Source organism: Xenopus tropicalis, chromosome 5 (genome assembly GCF_000004195.4).
Source record: "Xenopus tropicalis strain Nigerian chromosome 5, UCB_Xtro_10.0, whole genome shotgun sequence".
Taxonomy (NCBI): domain Eukaryota; kingdom Metazoa; phylum Chordata; class Amphibia; order Anura; family Pipidae; genus Xenopus; species Xenopus tropicalis.
The window spans coordinates 142545529-142566707 of NC_030681.2; positions in this window are offsets into that span (position 1 = coordinate 142545529).

Sequence of the window (21179 nt, forward strand, 5' to 3'; positions counted from 1 at the left end):
AAGGGAATCATTTAACCATTAAATAAACCCAATAGGGCTGTTCTGCCCCCAATAAGGGGTAATTATATCTTAGTTGGGATCAAGTACAGGTACTGTTTTATTATTACAGAGAAAAGGGAATCATTTAACCATTAAATAAACCCAATAGGGCTGTTCTGCCCCCAATAAGGGGTAATTATATCTTAGTTGGGATCAAGTACAGGTACTGTTTTATTATTACAGAGAAAAGGGAATCATTTAACCATTAAATAAACCCAATAGGGCTGTTCTGCCCCAATAAGGGGTAATTATATCTTAGTTGGGATCAAGTACAGGTACTGTTTTATTATTACAGAGAAAAGGGAATATTTTTAAAAGATTCATATAATTTGCTTAAAATTGAGTTTATGGAGATGGCCATCCTGAAATTTGGAGCTTGCTGAATAATGGGTTTCCAGATAACGGATCCCATACCTGTACCATAATTCTCATGCAGGTATTAATCTTTCAATGTAAATGACTGGAAGTATGAACTGTTGTGAAACCACCGGGGCAAAGGTGTCAAAACGTCATTGTATGTTGATGACATGCGGTGTCACAGGCCCCCTCCTCTGTTCAGGGATGGTTTTTCCAAACTTGACCATGTCTCCAACTTTAAAGCTTTATAAATAGGCTGCTGTAAGGTAATGCTTACACTGCAGTTCCATAACCTGAAATACTGTAAATGGCCATGAAGGGGAAGATTAACCAAATTCAAATTTTTCAGTTTTTTTCTGAATTTCTTTATTTGTGCCTATGAAAAAAAATCAACACCTGCCTTAGAATCATGGTATCTGGAAACCCGTTATCCAGAAAGCTCAGATTTACAGAAAGGCCACCTCCATAGACTCAATTTTAAGGAAATGATATGACATTTAAAAAAAAAAAAAAAAAAAAATCAATACTCAACCACTTTAGACTATGAAAAAAATCTCAAATGCAAACCACATTCCACCCATCATTTTCGACGAGTTTATGAAATTTCAAACTATGAATTGCAAATGTTCGCCAAACGAGCGGATCTTCACCTGATATCCCCACCTACGGGTGGGCGATATCGGGGAGCATGTAGGCTAATTCGACCGCTTGGCCCTGGGGCCAAACAATCGCATTATATTGGCAGCAATGGGGCAGTCGGTTTGGGGACCGCATCAACGAGCCGATGCAGTCCCCGATCCGACTAGATTTTCTAACCTGCCCAATCAAGATCTGGCCGATTTCAGGCCAGATATCGGTCGGGCAGGCCTGTTGGTAGTCCCCATACACGGCCCAATTAGCTGCCGAATCGGTTTAAGGGTGAATAAACTACCAACAAACCTCCATGTGTGACTTTAGCCGTCGGATTAGCAGCTTTATAACTGTGCAAGGAAGTCCTTTTGGCAGTGGGAATTGTCTGAAAAAAATACCAAGACAAATAAAAAATATCCATCACTTTCCCTATAAAAGCACAAATATATCATATTGGATAAAAAAAACACAACACAAAATAAATTTAGATTCCATTCCCATTACTAAGTAGATCCTCAGAGACCAACTAAAGACAATAACATGAAATCTGACTCTTTCAAGGCACAAATGAGATACGGATTATATAATGTGGAACCCTGCCTTATTTCCCTCTTGAGAAACCAAACGGCACCGTCGCTTTTTTGTTTTTTTTTAAGACTTGGAACGAACTGCGCCTTCATTTTTATTGACAGAAAATGCCATGTTAACTAAATATCATACATAAAATTTCTGCAACGCTGCGTGCTTCTTTTGAATACAAGAAGAAAAAAATGGCTTTTCAGTTAAAGCCGGAATGAGACTGGGAACTTGTCGGTGTCCAAAATCCACTTCCTTCGTGAGCGTGAATAAAATTCCAATATTTTGAATGAATTTTGGGTTGGAATAACGACACGGGGACAAGAGGGGGGGAGAAAGGGAAAGATGACCTGCCTGAAATTATTATGATGCAGTCAGGACTGGTAACCAAAGCATGGAGCGTATTATAGCCTAGTTGTGTTTATATGGCAGAGTAACAGTGAAATGCTTCAACTGCTTAAAGGACTTGCAGATGTTGTATGAACAGAGTCCAGCCAAACAATGGCACAAACATTACTGCTCCAACTGCAATCCCACAGGCAACGGAGAATATCTGACAGTGCTGCTCTGTTTTATAACAACACACTTGGTGAACATCTGAAGTGTGAAGGGGCTTTTTTATTTGCTTCTCCTTGGGTTGGGAATGGGCTTCACAGTTATTGTGAAACCAGTTGTGATTCTACTTAAGACCATACACAATCCCATACTTATATGGTTTATGCACGTCAATCCCATCTAGAAAGCCACCTTATGTGCAATGTCTCATGTTTATTGGAGTTGACAAATGTTTATAAAGTGCCAACAGTGCTCTCCAAAATGAACTGTGTGCATGTAGAATCTCCCAGTAGCACCAAGTTATCTTAGTTACTCAGCCAAGTTACAATAATCATACAGGCAGCAACGAGAGGTTCTCTGCACTCACCCATTATCAGTATATATAGGGCATTAAGACATTCTGTGCATTAAGCTGCCAAGCAATGCCCTCCCCTTTAAGCAAAACAGGGATTGTTTGTCCATATATTGCAATATATTCAAGCTGCCCAACTGTGCAGGTCTGGTCTGGCCTGTCCTACACTCACTCACCCCCAGTCTGGCCATCCTACACTCACTCACCCCCGGTCTGGCCTGTCCTACACTCACTCACCCCCGGTCTGGCCTGTCCTACACTCACTCACCCCCGGTCTGGCCTGTCCTACACTCACCCACCCCCGGTCTGGCCTGTCCTACACTCACTCACCCCCGGTCTGGCCTGTCCTACACTCACCCACCCCCGGTCTGGCCTGTCCTACACTCACCCACCCCCGGTCTGGCCTGTCCTACACTCACCCACCCCCGGTCTGGCCAGTCCTACACTCACTCACCCCCAGTCTGGCCATCCTACACTCACTCACCCCCGGTCTGGCCTGTCCTACACTTACTCACCCCCGGTCGGGCCAGTCCTACACTCACTCACCCCCGGTCTGGCCAGTCCTACACTCACTCACCCCCGGTCGGGCCAGTCCTACACTCACTCACCCCCGGTCTGGCCAGTCCTACACTCACTCACCCCCGGTCTGGCCTGTCCTACACTCACTCACCCCCGGTCTGGCCTGTCCTACACTCACTCACCCCCGGTCTGGCCTGTCCTACACTCACTCACCCCCAGTCTGGCCATCCTACACTCACTCACCCCCGGTCTGGCCTGTCCTACACTCACTCACCCCCGGTCTGGCTAGTCCTACACTCACTCACCCCCGGTCTGGCCAGTCCTACACTCACTCACCCCCGGTCTGGCCAGTCCTACACTCACTCACCCCCGGTCTGGCCAGTCCTACACTCACCCACCCCCGGTCTGGCCAGTCCTACACTCACTCACCCCCAGTCTGGCCATCCTACACTCACTCACCCCCGGTCTGGCCTGTCCTACACTTACTCACCCCCGGTCGGGCCAGTCCTACACTCACTCACCCCCGGTCTGGCCAGTCCTACACTCACTCACCCCCGGTCTGGCCAGTCCTACACTCACTCACCCCCGGTCTGGCCTGTCCTACACTCACTCACCCCCGGTCTGGCCTGTCCTACACTCACTCACCCCCGGTCTGGCCTGTCCTACACTCACTCACCCCCGGTCTGGCCAGTCCTACACTCACTCACCCCCGGTCTGGCCAGTCCTATACTCACTCACCCCCTGTCTGGCCAGTCCTACACTCACTCACCCCCGGTCTGGCCAGTCCTACACTTACTCACCCCCGGTCTGGCCAGTCCTACACTCACTCACCCCCGGTCTGGCCAGTCCTACACTCACTCACCCCCGGTCTGGCCTGTCCTACACTCACTCACCCCCGGTCTGGCCAGTCCTACACTCACTCACCCCCGGTCTGGCCTGTCCTACACTCACTCCCCCGGTCTGGCCAGTCCTACACTCACTCACCCCCGGTCTGGCCAGTCCTACACTCACTCACCCCCGGTCTGGCCTGTCCTAAACTCACTCACCCCCGGTCTGGCCTGTCCTACACTCACTCACCCCCGGTCTGGCCTGTCCTACACTCACTCACCCCCGGTCTGGCCTGTCCTACACTCACCCACCCCTGGTCTGGCCTGTCCTACACTCACTCACCCCCGGTCTGGCCAGTCCTACACTCACTCACCCCCGGTCTGGCCTGTCCTACACTCACTCACCCCCGGTCTGGCCTGTCCTACACTCACTCACCCCCAGTCTGGCCAGTCCTACACTCACTCACCCCCGGTCTGGCCAGTCCTACGCTCACTCACCCCCGGTCTGGCCAGTCCTACACTCACTCACCCCCGGTCTGGCCAGTCCTACACTCACTCACCCCCGGTCTGGCCAGTCCTACACTCACTCACCCCCGGTCTGGCCAGTCCTACACTCACTCACCCCCGGTCTGGCCAGTGGCCTCAAAGCAGGGGCTTATTTTTGAATTCCTGGCTTGGGGGCAAGTTTTGGTTGCATAAAACCCAATGTAAAGCCAAACAGAGCCTTCTATAGGCTGCCAGTCCACATTTGGTACCCCCAGGAACTTTTTCCAAGCTTGAGTTGCTCTCCATTTTTTTATATTTGAATGTAGCTCACAGGTAAAAAAAAAAAATGGCGGTTGATCCATGCCCTACATGTACCAACACCTCCTACAAGAAAATCATACAACATTGTGATTGTTAGGGATGAGCAAACTTTTTTGCCTGGTAGAGTTTTCTTTTTTTTTCTAGAGGAAAAACTTTTTGTGGGGAAAAAAAGTGTGAAAAAATGCCAATGGCATTAGTAGAATTTCTCCTGGTAATTTGTTTTGCCATTAAAAAAATGCCTTTTGTATGTATGTATAACTTTATGTATAAAGTGCCACAAGGGTACGCAGCGCTGTACAATCTTACAATATACACAATTACACACAGGGAGGACAAGTGTTATAATAAATACAATAAATAAGTATAAATACACAGGGAATAAGTGCCATGTGGTATGAGGCACAGTAGGAAGGAGGTCCCGTAGAGCTTACAGTCTTGGAAAAAAAACAATGGCACTGCACCCTCTGACCCCCCACAGGGGCCCCAGTTGAGCCCCCCTAACCCCCCACAGGGGCCCCCACCTGACATTCTCCCCTGAGCCTCCCCATAAGTTTAACGCATCAGGGGAGGAACACCATCGGCCGGGGGAGCGCCCACAAGGGTCGGGTCTGGGCCGCTGGACCCCACTGGGTTTTTTTGTTCTCTTGTATCGGTTACTGATTGCTTTATATGTTACTCTGTATGTCTCCTTGTAGATTGTAAGCTCTTTTGGGCAGGGCTCTCTTCCCCTCTTGTATCGGTTATTGATTGCTTTATATGTTACTCTGTATGTCTCCTTGTAGAGTGTAAGCTCTTTTGGGCAGGGCTCTCTTCACCTCTTGTATCTGTTATTGGTTGCTTTATATGTTACTCTGTATGTCTCCTTGTAGAGTGTAAGCTCTTTTGGGCAGGGCTCTCTTCCCCTCTTGTATCGGTTACTGATTGCTTTATATGTTACTCTGTATGTCTCCTTGTAGAGTGTAAGCTCTTTTGGGCAGGGCTCTCTTCCCCTCTTGTATCGGTTACTGATTGCTTTATATGTTACTCTGTATGTCTCCTTGTAGATTGTAAGCTCTTTTGGGCAGGGCTCTCTTCCCCTCTTGTATCGGTTACTGATTGCTTTATATGTTACTCTGTATGTCTCCTTGTAGATTGTAAGCTCTTTTGGGCAGGGCCCTCTTCCCCTCTTGTATCGGTTACTGATTGCTTTATATGTTACTCTGTATGTCTCCTTGTAGATTGTAAGCTCTTTTGGGCAGGGCTCTCTTCCCCTCTTGTATCGGTTACTGATTGCTTTATATGTTACTCTGTATGTCTCCTTGTAGATTGTAAGCTCTTTTGGGCAGGGCTCTCTTCACCTCTTGTATCGGTTATTGGTTGCTTTATATGTTACTCTGTATGTCTCCTTGTAGAGTGTAAGCTCTTTTGGGCAGGGCTCTCTTCACCTCTTGTATCGGTTATTGATTGCTTTATATGTTACTCTGTATGTCTCCTTGTAGATTGTAAGCTCTTTTGGGCAGGGCTCTCTTCCCCTCTTGTATCGGTTACTGATTGCTTTATATGTTACTCTGTATGTCCAATGTATGAAACCCACTTATTGTACAGTGCTGCAGGATATGTTGGCGCTTTATAAATAAATGTTAATAATAATAATAATAATAATATATAGAATATATACTGTTCTGAAGGGAAGGGGAATGGATGGTTTCTGTACCTGTTAGCAAGACAATTGGCTGAGCTGAAACAATGCCGTGTCTGTTTCCCTATCTCTGGAATGACGGCACTTGAAATGTCGCCTTGTGAAAATCATCTCTGAACATTTTAATCCCCAGAATGTTTAAACAGAGCTCCCCCCCCCCCCCCATTTACATGAATGAGTGCCATTTCCTCTTGTAATTCTTTACTTTTTAATTCATACTGCAGCAATTAAATAGGAACAATTAACACGAAAAGCAAACACGGAGAAATTAGGGCGGCTAATTGTAACATCCTGCTCGTAAGAAAATGTTCACTTCCCATTAAACAAAACGGAGAATGTCAAGGTGGTTTTAAATACTTGTGGCAGAGAATTGTATCTGTTACAAAAATAAAAATGTTTCTTCTCACACTCCAAAAATATCCTACACATTGTAAGTAGGGATGTAGCGAACCTCAAAAAAAAAGTTTGCGAACCTGTTCGCGATCTTCCGCCGAAAATTGCGAATATTCGCGAACTTTGCGAACCCCATAGACTTCAATGGGAAGGCGAACTTTAAAACCTAGAAAAGCCATTTCTGGCCAGAAAACTGATTTTAAAGTTGTTTAAAGGGTGCCACGACCTGGACAGTGACATGCAGGAGGGGGATCAAGGGCAAAAACTTCTCTGAAAAATTGACACACGCCGTTTCTCGAAATGATCAGTAATTTTGCGACTTTTTCGTAATTTCCGGCGCTTTCGTAAAGTTATCGTAAGTTTTGCGACTTTTTCGGAGCAGTCGTACCGTTATCGTAAGTTTTGCGACTTTTTCGGAGCATTCGTAACGTTATCGTAAGTTTTGCGACTTTTTCGGAGCATTCGTAACGTTATGGTAAGTTTTGCGACTTTTTCGGAGCATTCGTAACGTTATCGTAAGTTTTGCGACTTTTTCGGAGCATTCGTAACGTTATCGTAAGTTTTGCGATTTTTTCGGTGCGGGCGAACCCAAATTGCGAACATCACAAAAAGTTCGCGAATTTGCGGACTTGCGAACACCCGATGTTCGCGCGAATTAGTTCGCCGGCGAACAGTTCGCTACATCTCTAATTGTAAGTGGGGATGAGCGAATTTTTTCTCCGTGCACGGATTCGTTCTTTTCGCTGAGTTAAAAAAAGTGGCCTGCGTAAAATTTGTTGCCCATGTAAAATTTGGTGCATATTGACTTTAATGCGCTTCACAAATTTATCGCCATTTTCACAAATTTTTCAGCAGATTTTTTGACAAAACAAAATGGGACAGATTTGATCATCTGTAAATTACCTGCGGAATTGTGCTTATTGCATGACAGGCTTCCTAACTGTTCATTCCCCTCTTTGGCGGCAAATTAGAGAGGCTTCAGATGGGGTTTTTGCCTTTCTCTGGATCAACTAGCAGTTAGGCAGGTTATATATAGGCATTATGGTTGAACATGATGGACGTATGTCTTTTTTCAACCCAACTTACTATGTTACTATGTTATTGCCATAAACAGGGCTAAATCTGAAAATTATACTGATGTCCCATTTGGTTCATTTGAGCACAATCAAAATCAGTCACTAGTCCACCGAGAAGCTCTATATAAAGAAATGCCTCCCTTCCTTCAGGTGAAGCCTTTGTTAGGCTGTGAGATAAGGAGCAGGTCATTATATAGTCTTCTCATAGAACTGTTGATTTTATTTTATTGTGCTTGAACAAACAAGTAAATAGAATTTCTCTTGAACGTTGAATTTGTCTTTTTGTCCTGATCTGGAAATTGTAAGCTCTTTTGGGCAGGGCCCTCTTCACCTCTTGTATCGGTTATTGATCACTTTATATGTTACTCTGTATGTCTCCTTGTAGATTGTAAGCTCTTTTGGGTAGGGCTCTCTTCACCTCTTGTATCGGTTATTGATTGCTTTATATGTTACTCTGTATGTCTCCTTGTAGAGTGTAAGCTCTTTTGGGCAGGGCTCTCTTCACCTCTTGTATCGGTTATTGATTGCTTTATATGTTACTCTGTATGTCTCCTTGTAGATTGTAAGCTCTTTTGGGCAGGGCTCTCTTCTCCTCTTGTATCGGTTACTGATTGCTTTATATGTTACTCTGTATGTCTCCTTGTAGATTGTAAGCTCTTTTGGGCAGGGCCCTCTTCACCTCTTGTATCGGTTATTGGTTGCTTTATATGTTACTCTGTATGTCTCCTTGTAGATTGTAAGCTCTTTTGGGCAGGGCTCTCTTCCTCTCTTGTATCGGTTACTGATTGCTTTATACGTTACTCTGTATGTCCCCTTGCAGATTGTAAGCTCTTTTGGGCAGGGCTCTCTTCCTCTCTTGTATCGGTTATTGGTTGCTTTATATGTTACTCTGTATGTCTCCTTGTAGATTGTAAGCTCTTTTGGGCAGGGCTCTCTTCCTCTCTTGTATCGGTTATTGGTTGCTTTATATGTTACTCTGTATGTCTCCTTGTAGAGTGTAAGCTCTTTTGGGCAGGGCTCTCTTCCTCTCTTGTATCGGTTATTGGTTGCTTTATATGTTACTCTGTATGTCTCCTTGTAGATTGTAAGCTCTTTTGGGCAGGGCTCTCTTCCTCTCTTGTATCGGTTATTGGTTGCTTTATATGTTACTCTGTATGTCTCCTTGTAGATTGTAAGCTCTTTTGGGCAGGGCTCTCTTCACCTCTTGTATCGGTTATTGGTTGCTTTATATGTTACTCTGTATGTCTCCTTGTAGATTGTAAGCTCTTTTGGGCAGGGCTCTCTTCCTCTCTTGTATCGGTTATTGGTTGCTTTATATGTTACTCTGTATGTCTCCTTGTAGATTGTAAGCTTTTTTGGGCAGGGCTCTCTTCACCTCTTGTATCGGTTACTGATTGCTTTATATGTTACTCTGTATGCCCAATGTATGAAACCCACTTATTGTACAGCGCTGCGGAGTATGTTGGCGCTTTATAAATAAATGTTAATAATAATAATAATCAAGAAACAAGAAATCTTTAGATATTTTGTCATAAAAACAATCTGCAAAAAGTTCAGCACAATCCCTTTTCGAAAAAGTACACCCCACTGAGACATAGGGATGTAGCGAACATCGCCAAAAATGTTCGCGGACCCGTTCGCGGACTTTCGCCAAAACTTGCGAATATTCGCGAACTTTGCGAACCCCATAGACTTCAATGGGAAGGCGAACTTTAAAACCTAGAAAAGCCATTTCTGGCCAGAAAACTGATTTTAAAGTTGTTTAAAGGGTGCCACGACCTGGACAGTGGCATGCAGGAGGGGGATCAAGCAAAAATTTCTCTGAAAAATACTTTGTAAAAGTATACGCAAAGGCGAAAAACCGAAGCGGAAAAACGCGGCAGAAAAAACCGAGACGAAAAAACGCGGCGCAAAAAAAAAACGCGGCGAACCCAAAGTGGCGAAGATCGCCAAAAGTTCGCTAATTTCCGCATTCGCGAACACCCGATGTTCGCACGAATTAGTTCGCCGGCGAACAGTTCGCTACATCTCTACTGAGACATGGTCTAGGGCAGGGATCCCCAACCAGTGGCTCGTGAGTAACATGTTGCTCCCCAACCCCTTGGATGTTGCTCTCAGTGGTCTCAAAGTAGGGGCTTATTTTTGAAATCCTTGTAAGGAGGCAAGTTTTGGTTGCATAAAAACCAAATATAATGACAAATTATATAGTCCATATAGGGGCTATTAAGTAGCCAATTATAGCTCTTATTGGCACCACCAGGAACATTTTTCATTTAAATGTGCCACGTGGGTATAAAAGGTTGGGGATCCCTGGTCTAGGGAATAACATGTGACTTTCTCCCTAAAAGAGTTGCTGTCACTGTAGGAATTGTACAAAAAATAAGGTTGGATTTATGACATTAACCATTAGACGGGTTCTAGAGGGTCTAGTGCCGGCCGTTCCATTACCACCGCAACAAACTCAATGAAATCCACAGGCACCTGCATAAGCGAAACCAGATTCTGCCCTTCCTTCCACTAATTGCTCACACTAAGAAAATATTTCAAATGTATTAAAAACAACAAGTTAAAAAAAAAAACCAGTTAGTCCCGAGTAGATATTCATGGTCAGGTCAGATCCTGTTCCCACCTTTCATAACCACAACCCCACCAGTTAGATTCACCCATAGATTCCAGACTGGACAATTGTGACCCTGGGGGATGAGCATTCCCTAGGGGTAACATTGGCAAAGGGTTGTATAATTAATGCTGTTTTCCTCATTTATTAAGATCGACAGAGTATGACCACAAAATGAATGTTTCGTTGGGTAGCTATGTTTTTTATTATTATTATTATTAAGCTATGTTTTAATCATCCTGACAAAGTCGGAGTTATCCCCCAATAGAATTTTTTCTTTCAGACTAGAAAATATATTCCTCCGCAACCCCCCACCCATATTTGCTTTCATGACTGTGGTTTTGTGGGCAGGCAGGTGGGGTGTCCCACGTGACCCACGTATTCACCATATTCAGGTTGATTATTCCCTTCAAAGTACCTGAAGAAGGATTTTGGCATCCCTTTCCCATAACAGATCTCCCCATAGAAGGCTGTGGATAAAAAGCTGATGAATTCACCAGAATAAACCTATTATTACTGGCAGCTTGAGCACCATGTGAATAATGGTTTCATTTACACACGTTTGTCACATGTTCTCTCGTTCTTTGCTATGATTTCATTTCAGTTCAGTTGGCTGTGAAACCTTCTCCGTTGTCTCAAGACATGAGCGATGATCTCCACATAATGTCCAGGTCGACTTCAAGCAGAAATGGCACAAAATACATGACAGCATCTAGGAGTTTCCATCTACTTTCGGAGTCTCTGCCATTTCGACTTGACCCCCTCGGCAATGACCAACACACATCGCTTGCTGAATCGTAAGCACCGTCACCCTGGGACTTGGGCTTAGAAACAGCTGGAAAGCCACAGGCTGACTGACCGGGCTCTCGAGGGCAATTAAATATTAGAGTTCCTCTGCTGACATGACTTTGGAACGAGGGAAGAATACAGCTTAATGACAAAAACAGAGCTGAAACATCCTAATGAGCCGATTTTCACTTGGCACGCGGTCACTTTATTCCAGTAGGGACTGAATGTAAATTCCTAAATGGAAATGGAATAATTATTGGTCGGGATGTCTGAATCCAGGAATATTAATTAGAAACCCTTGTGTGTAAAGTATGAACACAACAAGTGCATCAAACTTTCTTGCATTTAATCACTACTGTTGCTTAGAATTAACTTGTTACAGAGCCCCACATAACACAGAAACCCCTAATATGCCTATCACTGTAACCTGTTCCTTCAAAAAGTAGGAATAAATATGATTTTTATATGTGGAAGTCCAGCTACAAAACAGTTCTTCTCTTTCTGCATCATTTGAAATCCTGGCAGGGGAGGAGGGACTAAAACATTGATGTTACAAATTGTAACAACTTCTCCACTGCTTACAGACAGCATGCAGGAACTACATAACCCACAATGCATTGCACTGTGATGTTCCTTTCCTTATTGACATCACATGTGCAGGGAATTGTGGGATTGGGAGGATGCAGGCTGAAGGCAGGCTGAGGACAGGCGACTACTGTTACATTTTGCGTCTCTAAGTAGCCAGCCAGATCAGCAGGGGGCGGGGCTTAGGGAACGGTTCCAAACCATATTATTACATTAAATATCATGAAAAGGCTGCATATTTTTTAATTGATGTATATTGTAAAGTTGCTTGAAATGATGTTTCCTTTTCAAAAAGCTTCAGGTGTGTTAATAATGACAGATCCCAGGGCCAATATAGATTCATGGTAGGGCTGTAAAACCAAGGCTGCAAGGTCAAGTTACATAAATCATCGTGTCCATCAACTTCTAGAAAAACCCCAATAACTACTGATGAGCTGTGAAAGTTTTAATTGCAAAAAAAATGTAAGAGAACTGCAGTGAAAAAAACACCAATCATTTTAAAAAGCGTGAAAAAAAGCTTGATAAAAAGTCCATTGACTTTAATGCACCTGGAGTAAGAAAAAACTCTCATTCGCTTCAATGCATTGGGAGTGAAAAAAAAAAATTTGAGAAAAAACCCCCGCTGACCTATGCATTTGCATGAAAAAAATGCAGAGAAAAAATGTCCATCATCTTCAATATGTTTTGCAATTTTTGTTGCTATTTTCTTGCAATCAAACAAAATATGAAATGTTCTCTCATTGCTACCGATAACTTCAGCTGAAACTTGGGGGCCCATTCATTAAACCACAAATTTACACCAATTAAAAGCACGATTGGAAATTTTCATATCCGAACGATCGTAAATGGCAGGCAAAAACCTTTCTGCTTTCATCCTACAGTGCATGATCTTGGAAGCCTCCCATAGGGCTCAATGGCACTCTGCAGCTCCAACCCGGCCCAAGGAAAGTCTCCCATAGGGCTCAATGGCACTCTGCAGCTCCAACCCGGCCCAAGGAAAGTCTCCCATAGGGCTCAATGGCACTCTGCAGCTCCAACCCGGCCCAAGGAAAGTCTCCCATAGGGCTCAATGGCACTCTGCAGCTCCAACCCGGCCCAAGGAAAGTCTCCCATAGGGCTCAATGGCACTCTGCAGCTCCAACCCGGCCCAAGGAAAGTCTCCTATAGGGCTCAATGGCACTCTGCAGCTCCAACCTGGCCCAAGGAAAGTCTCCCATAGGGCTCAATGGCACTCTGCAGCTCCAACCCGGCCCAAGGAAAGTCTCCTATAGGGCTCAATGGCACTCTGCAGCTCCAACCTGGCCCAAGGAAAGTCTCCCATAGAGCTCAATGGCACTCTGCAGCTCCAACCCAGCCCAAGGAAAGTCTCCCATAGGGCTCAATGGCACTCTGCAGCTCCAACCTGGCCCAAGGAAAGTCTCCCATAGAGCTCAATGGCACTCTGCAGCTCCAACCCGGCCCAAGGAAAGTCTCCCATAGGGCTCAATGGCACTCTGCAGCTCCAACCTGGCCCAAGGAAAGTCTCCCATAGGGCTCAATGCACTCTGCAGCTCCAACCCGACCCAAGGAAAGTCTCCCATAGGGCTCAATGGCACTCTGCAGCTCCAACCCGGCCCAAGGAAAGTCTCCCATAGGGCTCAATGGCACTCTGCAGCTCCAACCCGACCCAAGGAAAGTCTCCCATAGGGCTCAATGGCACTCTGCAGCTCCAACCCGGCCCAAGGAAAGTCTCCCATAGGGCTCAATGGCACTCTGCAGCTCCAACCCGACCCAAGGAAAGTCTCCCATAGGGCTCAATGGCACTCTGCAGCTCCAACCCGGCCCAAGGAAAGTCTCCCATAGGGCTCAATGGCACTCTGCAGCTCCAACCTGGCCCAAGGAAAGTCTCCCATAGGGCTCAATGGCACTCTGCAGCTCCAACCTGGCCCAAGGAAAGTCTCCCATAGGGCTCAATGGCACTCTGCAGCTCCAACCTGGCCCAAGGAAAGTCTCCCATAGGGCTCAATGGCACTCTGCAGCTCCAACCCGACCCAAGGAAAGTCTCCCATAGGGCTCAATGGCACTCTGCAGCTCCAACCCGGCCCAAGGAAAGTCTCCCATAGGGCTCAATGGCACTCTGCAGCTCCAACCTGGCCCAAGGAAAGTCTCCCATAGGGCTCAATGGCACTCTGCAGCTCCAACCTGGCCCAAGGAAAGTCTCCCATAGGGCTCAATGGCACTCTGCAGCTCCAACCTGGCCCAAGGAAAGTCTCCCATAGGGCTCAATGGCACTCTGCAGCTCCAACCCGACCCAAGGAAAGTCTCCCATAGGGCTCAATGGCACTCTGCAGCTCCAACCCGGCCCAAGGAAAGTCTCCCATAGGGCTCAATGGCACTCTGCAGCTCCAACCCGGCCCAAGGAAAGTCTCCCATAGGACTCAATGGCACTCTGCAGCTCCAACCCGGCCCAAGGAAAGTCTCCCATAGGGCTCAATGGCACTCTGCAGCTCCAACCCGGCCCAAGGAAAGTCTCCCATAGGGCTCAATGGCACTCTGCAGCTCCAACCCGACCCAAGGAAAGCCTCCCATAGGGCTCAATGGCACTCTGCAGCTCCAACCCGGCCCAAGGAAAGTCTCCCATAGGACTCAATGGCACTCTGCAGCTCCAACCCGACCCAAGGAAAGTCTCCCATAGGGCTCAATGGCACTCTGCAGCTCCAACCCGGCCCAAGGAAAGTCTCCCATAGGGCTCAATGGCACTCTGCAGCTCCAACCCGGCCCAAGGAAAGTCTCCCATAGGGCTCAATGGCACTCTGTAGCTCCAACCCGGCCCAAGGAAAGTCTCCCATAGGGCTCAATGGCACTCTGCAGCTCCAACCTGGCCCAGAAAAAGTCACCATACCGAAGCTTGAATGAATTCCGAAATGGTCGTAGTCTTTGCGAAAAATACGAATTTTTTGTGGAGGTTAACAAAAACCACAAAAAAGTTGTACTATTTTAACGATATAATCGTGGTCATTATGAAAAGTTCTAAAAATTTGAAAAAATACAATTTTTTTCTGAAAAAAAATTTGTGGTTTCATGAATAGACCCCTTAGTGTTAGGTGTTGCATTTCAACAATAACAATACTCCTAAAAGTCACTATCTTGTCTTACATTTGCAATCTAGCCCTATTGTACCCCCATTCTTCTTACCTACATCTATTGCTTGCAGGGCGTAGGCCTGTTAAGTGTTATTAGTTAGAAAGGTGGGACTTGTATTCCATAATATACATGAATGTAACTGGACCCTAAACAGGGTAGGACCGTCGAGACACCAGGGAAAAACCCCGGTGGGCCCCGGTCCTAGTGGGCCCCGACCCTTGCCGGCACTTCCCCGGCCGACCTTTCCTCCCCTGACACGTTAAACTTACGCACGCTCAGGGGAGGACGTTGGGTGGGGGACCCTGCGGGGGGTTAGGGAGGCCCAGTGGGAGCCCCTGTGGGGGGTTAGGCAGGCTCAGCGGGGGACCCCTGCAGGGGATGCGGGGGACAAAGCTGGTGGGGGTACCGGTGGGCCCTGCACCCCGCAGTCTGACCCTGACCCTAAATAATAAAGATAAATTTTAATTGGTAAATTGTAGGGAACTGATAAATGCATTCCTTACACTGCCTATCATAAGGGCAAGGTTTAAAGTGCAAAAAATGGGTGCAAAATGCTGTGTTTTTGTATACGTGAGGTTCAAAACGTCTTTTGAAACAAGCCTTCCTTCGTTGTACAGTTAATTATACCTGTGTTTATTGCTATTGTACTTTAAATGTAAGTCACCTCATATTTCCTATTTACTTTCCTACAACTTGGCAACCAAATGCTTTTTTTTATTGCCTTTGAATAATTGTATTATTTGAATTTAGATTAGAAGATCTTTTCCTGCTCCGGAATTGGAAGCCAAGTGGTGCTTTAATTTGAAGCGAAATTATTGGCAAAAATAAACACGGATTTCTCATCATTAAAATGATCTTGTATTCAAGTTCTGCTGCTTTGGGTTAATAGTAGAACAAAACAAAAATCGCAAATATCTTTATGCTCAGCATCCAATGAAATTATTATGGGCTTTAATATATCAAGGGTATTCTAACTGTGTTGTTTAAATGCTTTGTTTAATGTACAAGTATATTAGAGGACAGTATAGACAGATTGCATTAGATCTTTTCCCCATAGAGAGGAACAAAGAGAAGAACCGATTTTATAATAATATAATGAACCTTTCTGTTCTCAATAGTCTCTCTCCTAGTGTGCTGACAGTTTAGTTTGTGTTCTATGGGACTGTGTGGCCCAGAAAGAGATGACTTTGAGAAGGTGACAATTTAGTACTGAGCTGTGACTGTTCAGGGAAATTCTGTTCCACCCATTTCAACTGGCCAGTCAGAGCAATGGTATTTGTTGGGTTTCCAGTATAGAATTGGATGTTGCTATAATATGGTGCCTTCACATTACAAGGGGATTGGGCTGTGCATAATGGGTCTAGGAAAGAACTAACTAAAGTGCACATATAAAAGTACCAAGTTTTTAGCAGTTAATACATTAGTATTGCAGAGCATCTGCATTTGCTGGGTCTGATTTTTTATAGGGGCCTAGTAGTGACCTGGGCTACTATTATGTCACCCGGAAGGAGGGTCCCACAGAGTAGTTTGGCCCACCACCCTTGGCAGCTCTGCTAATCTGGCACTGCTCTGGAGGCTTATTTACCAAAAGATCCTTTGAGATAGGCGTCTTTTGGATTATAAGTCATAAGTAGCTAAACTCTTTGTTTTTTGCATGGCAGTGAAACACTTGAGGTGGCAGATCCTAATACAATAGGTTTTTTATTTTTTTATTTATTAATTATTTATTAGATTAAACAAATACAACAACCATTGAGAAACAAGCAAATCCCAAACGGGATTAATAAGGTACAAAATATAAGTAGATTAATAAATTGAACATTTCAGAACAATTTTACAGTCGGAAATGAATGAAAAGGTAATAATGGAAAAACATAGATTAGTATTGTACAATTGACTGAGATTTATACTACATTTAGCATTTCTTTATGTAACAATTAAACAGGGTTACAATAGGTTTGTTAAAAGAAGGCTCCCATCACTCCTACCCCTAGGGGGAGATTTACTAATCCACAAATGGTCCGAAGGCGTCTGAATGTGCTTTTTCGTAATGATCGGTATTTTTGCGGCTTTTTGGTCGCGTCACGAGTTTTTCGTATGTCCCACGATTTTTTCGTCGCCGTCGCGACTTTTTGCATATATTTTCCGTGACGTTTTCGACGCCGTCGCGAAAAAATCGGATTGGTTTTTCTGTCGTTTACTATTGCTCAATACGAAAAAATCGCGACGGCAACGAAATAGTCTCGCAAAATATGATAAAGTCGTGAAAAATCGTGATGGTGATTAAAAAATCTCAAAATTTTCGTTTCCAATACAATTTTTTCCCTTTCGGGATTCGTATTCGTGGATTAGTAAATCTGCCTCCTAGTGTCTGATGTTGCTTACCAAGTTGGATAAGACATAAAGATCAAGCCACCATTTATTTGTTAATATTTATGGTGTGTGACAGCAGTTTTAGTGTATATACAGGTATGGGACCCATTATCTAGAATGCTTGGGATCTGGGGTTTTCCAGATAGGCTTTCTGTAATTTGGATCTCCTACCTTAAGTCTACTGATAAAATTATTTAAACAGTAATTAAACCCAATAGGATTGTTTTGGCTCCAATAAGGATTAATTATATCTTAGTTGGGATCAAGTACAGGTACTGTTTTATTATTACAGAGAAAAGGGAATCATTTAACCATGAAATAAACCCAATAGGGCTGTTCTGCCCCAATAAGGGGTAATTATATCTTAGTTGGGATCAAGTACAGGTACTGTTTTATTATTACAGAGAAAAGGGAATCATTTAACCATTAAATAAACCCAATAGGGCTGTTCTGCCCCCAATAAGGGGTAATTATATCTTAGTTGGGATCAAGTACAGGTACTGTTTTATTATTACAGAGAAAAGGGAATCATTTAACCATGAAATAAACCCAATAGGGCTGTTCTGCCCCCAATAAGGGGTAATTATATCTTAGTTGGGATCAAGTACAGGTACTGTTTTATTATTACAGAGAAAAGGGAATCATTTAACCATGAAATAAACCCAATAGGGCTGTTCTGCCCCAATAAGGGGTAATTATATCTTAGTTGGGATCAAGTACAGGTACTGTTTTATTATTACAGAGAAAAGGGAATCATTTAACCATTAAATAAACCCAATAGGACTGTTCTGCCCCCAATAAGGGGTAATTATATCTTAGTTGGGATCAAGTACAGGTACTGTTTTATTATTACAGAGAAAAAGGAATTTATTTATAAAAATGTGAATTATTTGATTTAAATGGAGTCTATGGGAGATGACCTTTCCGTAATTCTGAACTTTCTGGATAAGGGGTCCAATACCTGTATTCTTTTTCACAATTGGTTGTATGGAGGTAATATCATTTTGCAAGTAGCTGGCATAACCCTGGCCCATAGATTGCGAAATGCATGGGCCAAAACCAGAATGAGGTTTCACGGCTGAAGTCGTACAGTTTTCTGTTGTTTGTTTTGGAATTCTTTTAGGATTGTATCACAATTCAGAATAATATTAATAATGTCACAAGCAATCAATTAGGCACGGTGCAATTCTGAGCGGTCTGTTTGCGGTGTTTTGACTTTATTTGTGTAACATTATAAAAAGCGGTTTGGTCTTGTCCTTGATCTCCTTTCTCTTACATGGAAAACAGAACTATTCTCCAGCTGAACTTGGCCTCAATGAAAATGATGCAGAAAACGAACTGTGAAATATTCCGTTCAGCTACTCTGAACTCATAGGCAACTAAACAGCATCACCAACAGAGAGAGATTCAAAGGAGTGGAACTCTATACCAATACAGTGCTGGGGATGCTTTCCAAAAACATTTAAGTCACAGAAGGACATTGTCTTTATTTTGTTTCTCTTAGTTTCCCTGTCACAGAATGTGAACTTTTTTGTAATTACTCGGGTCCAGCACAACAGCAGCAGCAACAGTTGCTAGGCAACATGCATTGCTCCCCATTAAAAAAAAAAAACAGAGATAAGGGGGAGAGTACTGTGTCCCATCACCCTTGGGTGCTATTTTGAAAAGCTTTTGAGAGGAAATCAACTATATGGGGAGCTTCTGGGATTCCAACATCAATGGGTCATAGAGGTATACGAGAATGGGTTAACCAAAAATTCTGTAACACAAGGTTTTAAAAAAAAGTCCATATTGCCAGTCATTGTGACTAGTGATGGGCGAAAAGTTTCGGCAGGCATGGATTCGCGGCGAATTTCCGCGTTTCGCCATTGGCGGATTGTTTCGCGAAACGGATGAAAAATTTAGCCGCGGAAAAATTCGCCGCACGTCCAAAAATTGTCGCCGGCGTCAAAAAAGAATAGTCGCGGGCGACAAAATAATAGCCGCGCGACGAAACAAGAGCCGCGCGACGAAACAAGAGCCGCGCGACGAAACAAGAGCTGCGCGCGACGAAACAATAGCCGTGCGACAAAATAATAGCTGCGGGCGACGAAATAATAGCCGTGCGACGAAACAAGAGCCGCGGGCGACGAAACAAGAGCCGCGGGCGACGAAACAAGAGCCGCGCGACAAAACACGAGCTGCGGGCGACGAAACAAGAGCCGCGCGACGAAACAAGAGCCGCGCGACAAAATAATAGCCGCGGGCGACAATTTTTTTTTGTCGCACGACATTTTCGCCGTTTCGCGAATTTTTCGCCGTTTCGCGGATCTTTTCAAAGATTCGCGAATTTTTCGGCGAAGCGAAACGGAACAGATTCGCTCATCACTAATTGTGACCAACTTGGCAGCTTTTTGTCCAGGTATAAGTGAAAAAACAGACCTCTCAGCCTTGATCAGGATGGTGGGAAAATCTCCTTGTGAACCAAAAGGGTCTGCAAATGTGATCATTTATGACCATTCATGTGATCATGTGATCAGTGGTCATACTGGACAAATTGTTTGATGTTTGGAAAGCGTAAATAGTATATAAATTATAGGGATAGATAGATACATGATAGATAGATAGATAGATAGATAGATAGATAGATAGATAGATAGAAATTTTAAATCCACGGAAACACCTTTAACAATAAATGTCTTGGTATAGGAGGATTCTGTTAGCCATTATAAGGAAACCAAGGGTACTGGGTGGAAATAAAGCATGGCCAAACAACTTGGAGGGTTGAGTAAGAGAATTGCTAACTCAAGGACGCGTGTGTAAAAATATTGCCTAATGCCTAAGAAGCATTAGTTAGTGAACACTATAGCTGTGTACAGATGGACAGACTGTTGGGCAGTATGACTTTACACATTGGCAACTTAAATTGATCTGCTTGCTGGTTGGCTGCCCAAACAAACACATCAGTCAGGAGATAAATATATCCCTCCTATCATCTATGTGCATCCTCTTGATCCAATTAGCTGATAACATTAGATAGAACCATTAGATCAATAATACGCAAATGAATATAAAGAGGTAATGGAATTAACAGTAATATTAGATTTCTGCATTCCCATACTTTTCAGTCAAGTCCAATCCCAATATAAGAGAATTCAGATCAGTGGATCATGTATGTATGTATGTATATCTTTATTTATAAAGTGCTACTTATGTACGCAGCGCTGTACAGTAGAATAGATTAATACAAACAGGGGGTTATTAAGATAATAATAGATAAATACAAAGTGTAACAATAAATACAAATAAATACAAGATACAGTTGAAATAAGTTAAGAGTCAAAGACACAAGAGGATGGAGGTCCCTGCCCCGTAGAGCTTACAATCTAGATGGATCATGCATTTCATTAAAAAATAAAGTCCCATTTCACAAAAGAAGTCCCTTAAATCAGTCATAAACTGATGGATGGTGTTGAGGGCTTCAGTGGCCAATCCCTCAACATAATATTTCCATTCTATCCCACTCCTTTTTTATAGATATAAAAAGTTCTCTGGAGGCCATTCCTTAATAAGAAGCACAGATTCCCATTTTCCCATACTGACAAACTAGATACTTTTTCCAGTCATTAAGATTTGTTAAACAAAACAGAATGTCTGCAGTTTTTTTATTGTCAGATCAAATCTTTTAATGAGCGCTCTGACTTACTAATATGAAACCTTTAGATAGGAGCCTCACAGGCATCGACCAAGTGAAAAATCTTCCACTTAATATTTTTAGAGGTTTCTCACAAATAAACTCGCACAATCTTTATCGAGATCTTTAAGAGTGGTTATCAAAAGAACACGTCCATTATTTTGTAGCTAAAATCTAGGGGTCAGATCAATGCCTTTGGCATCCTTAATT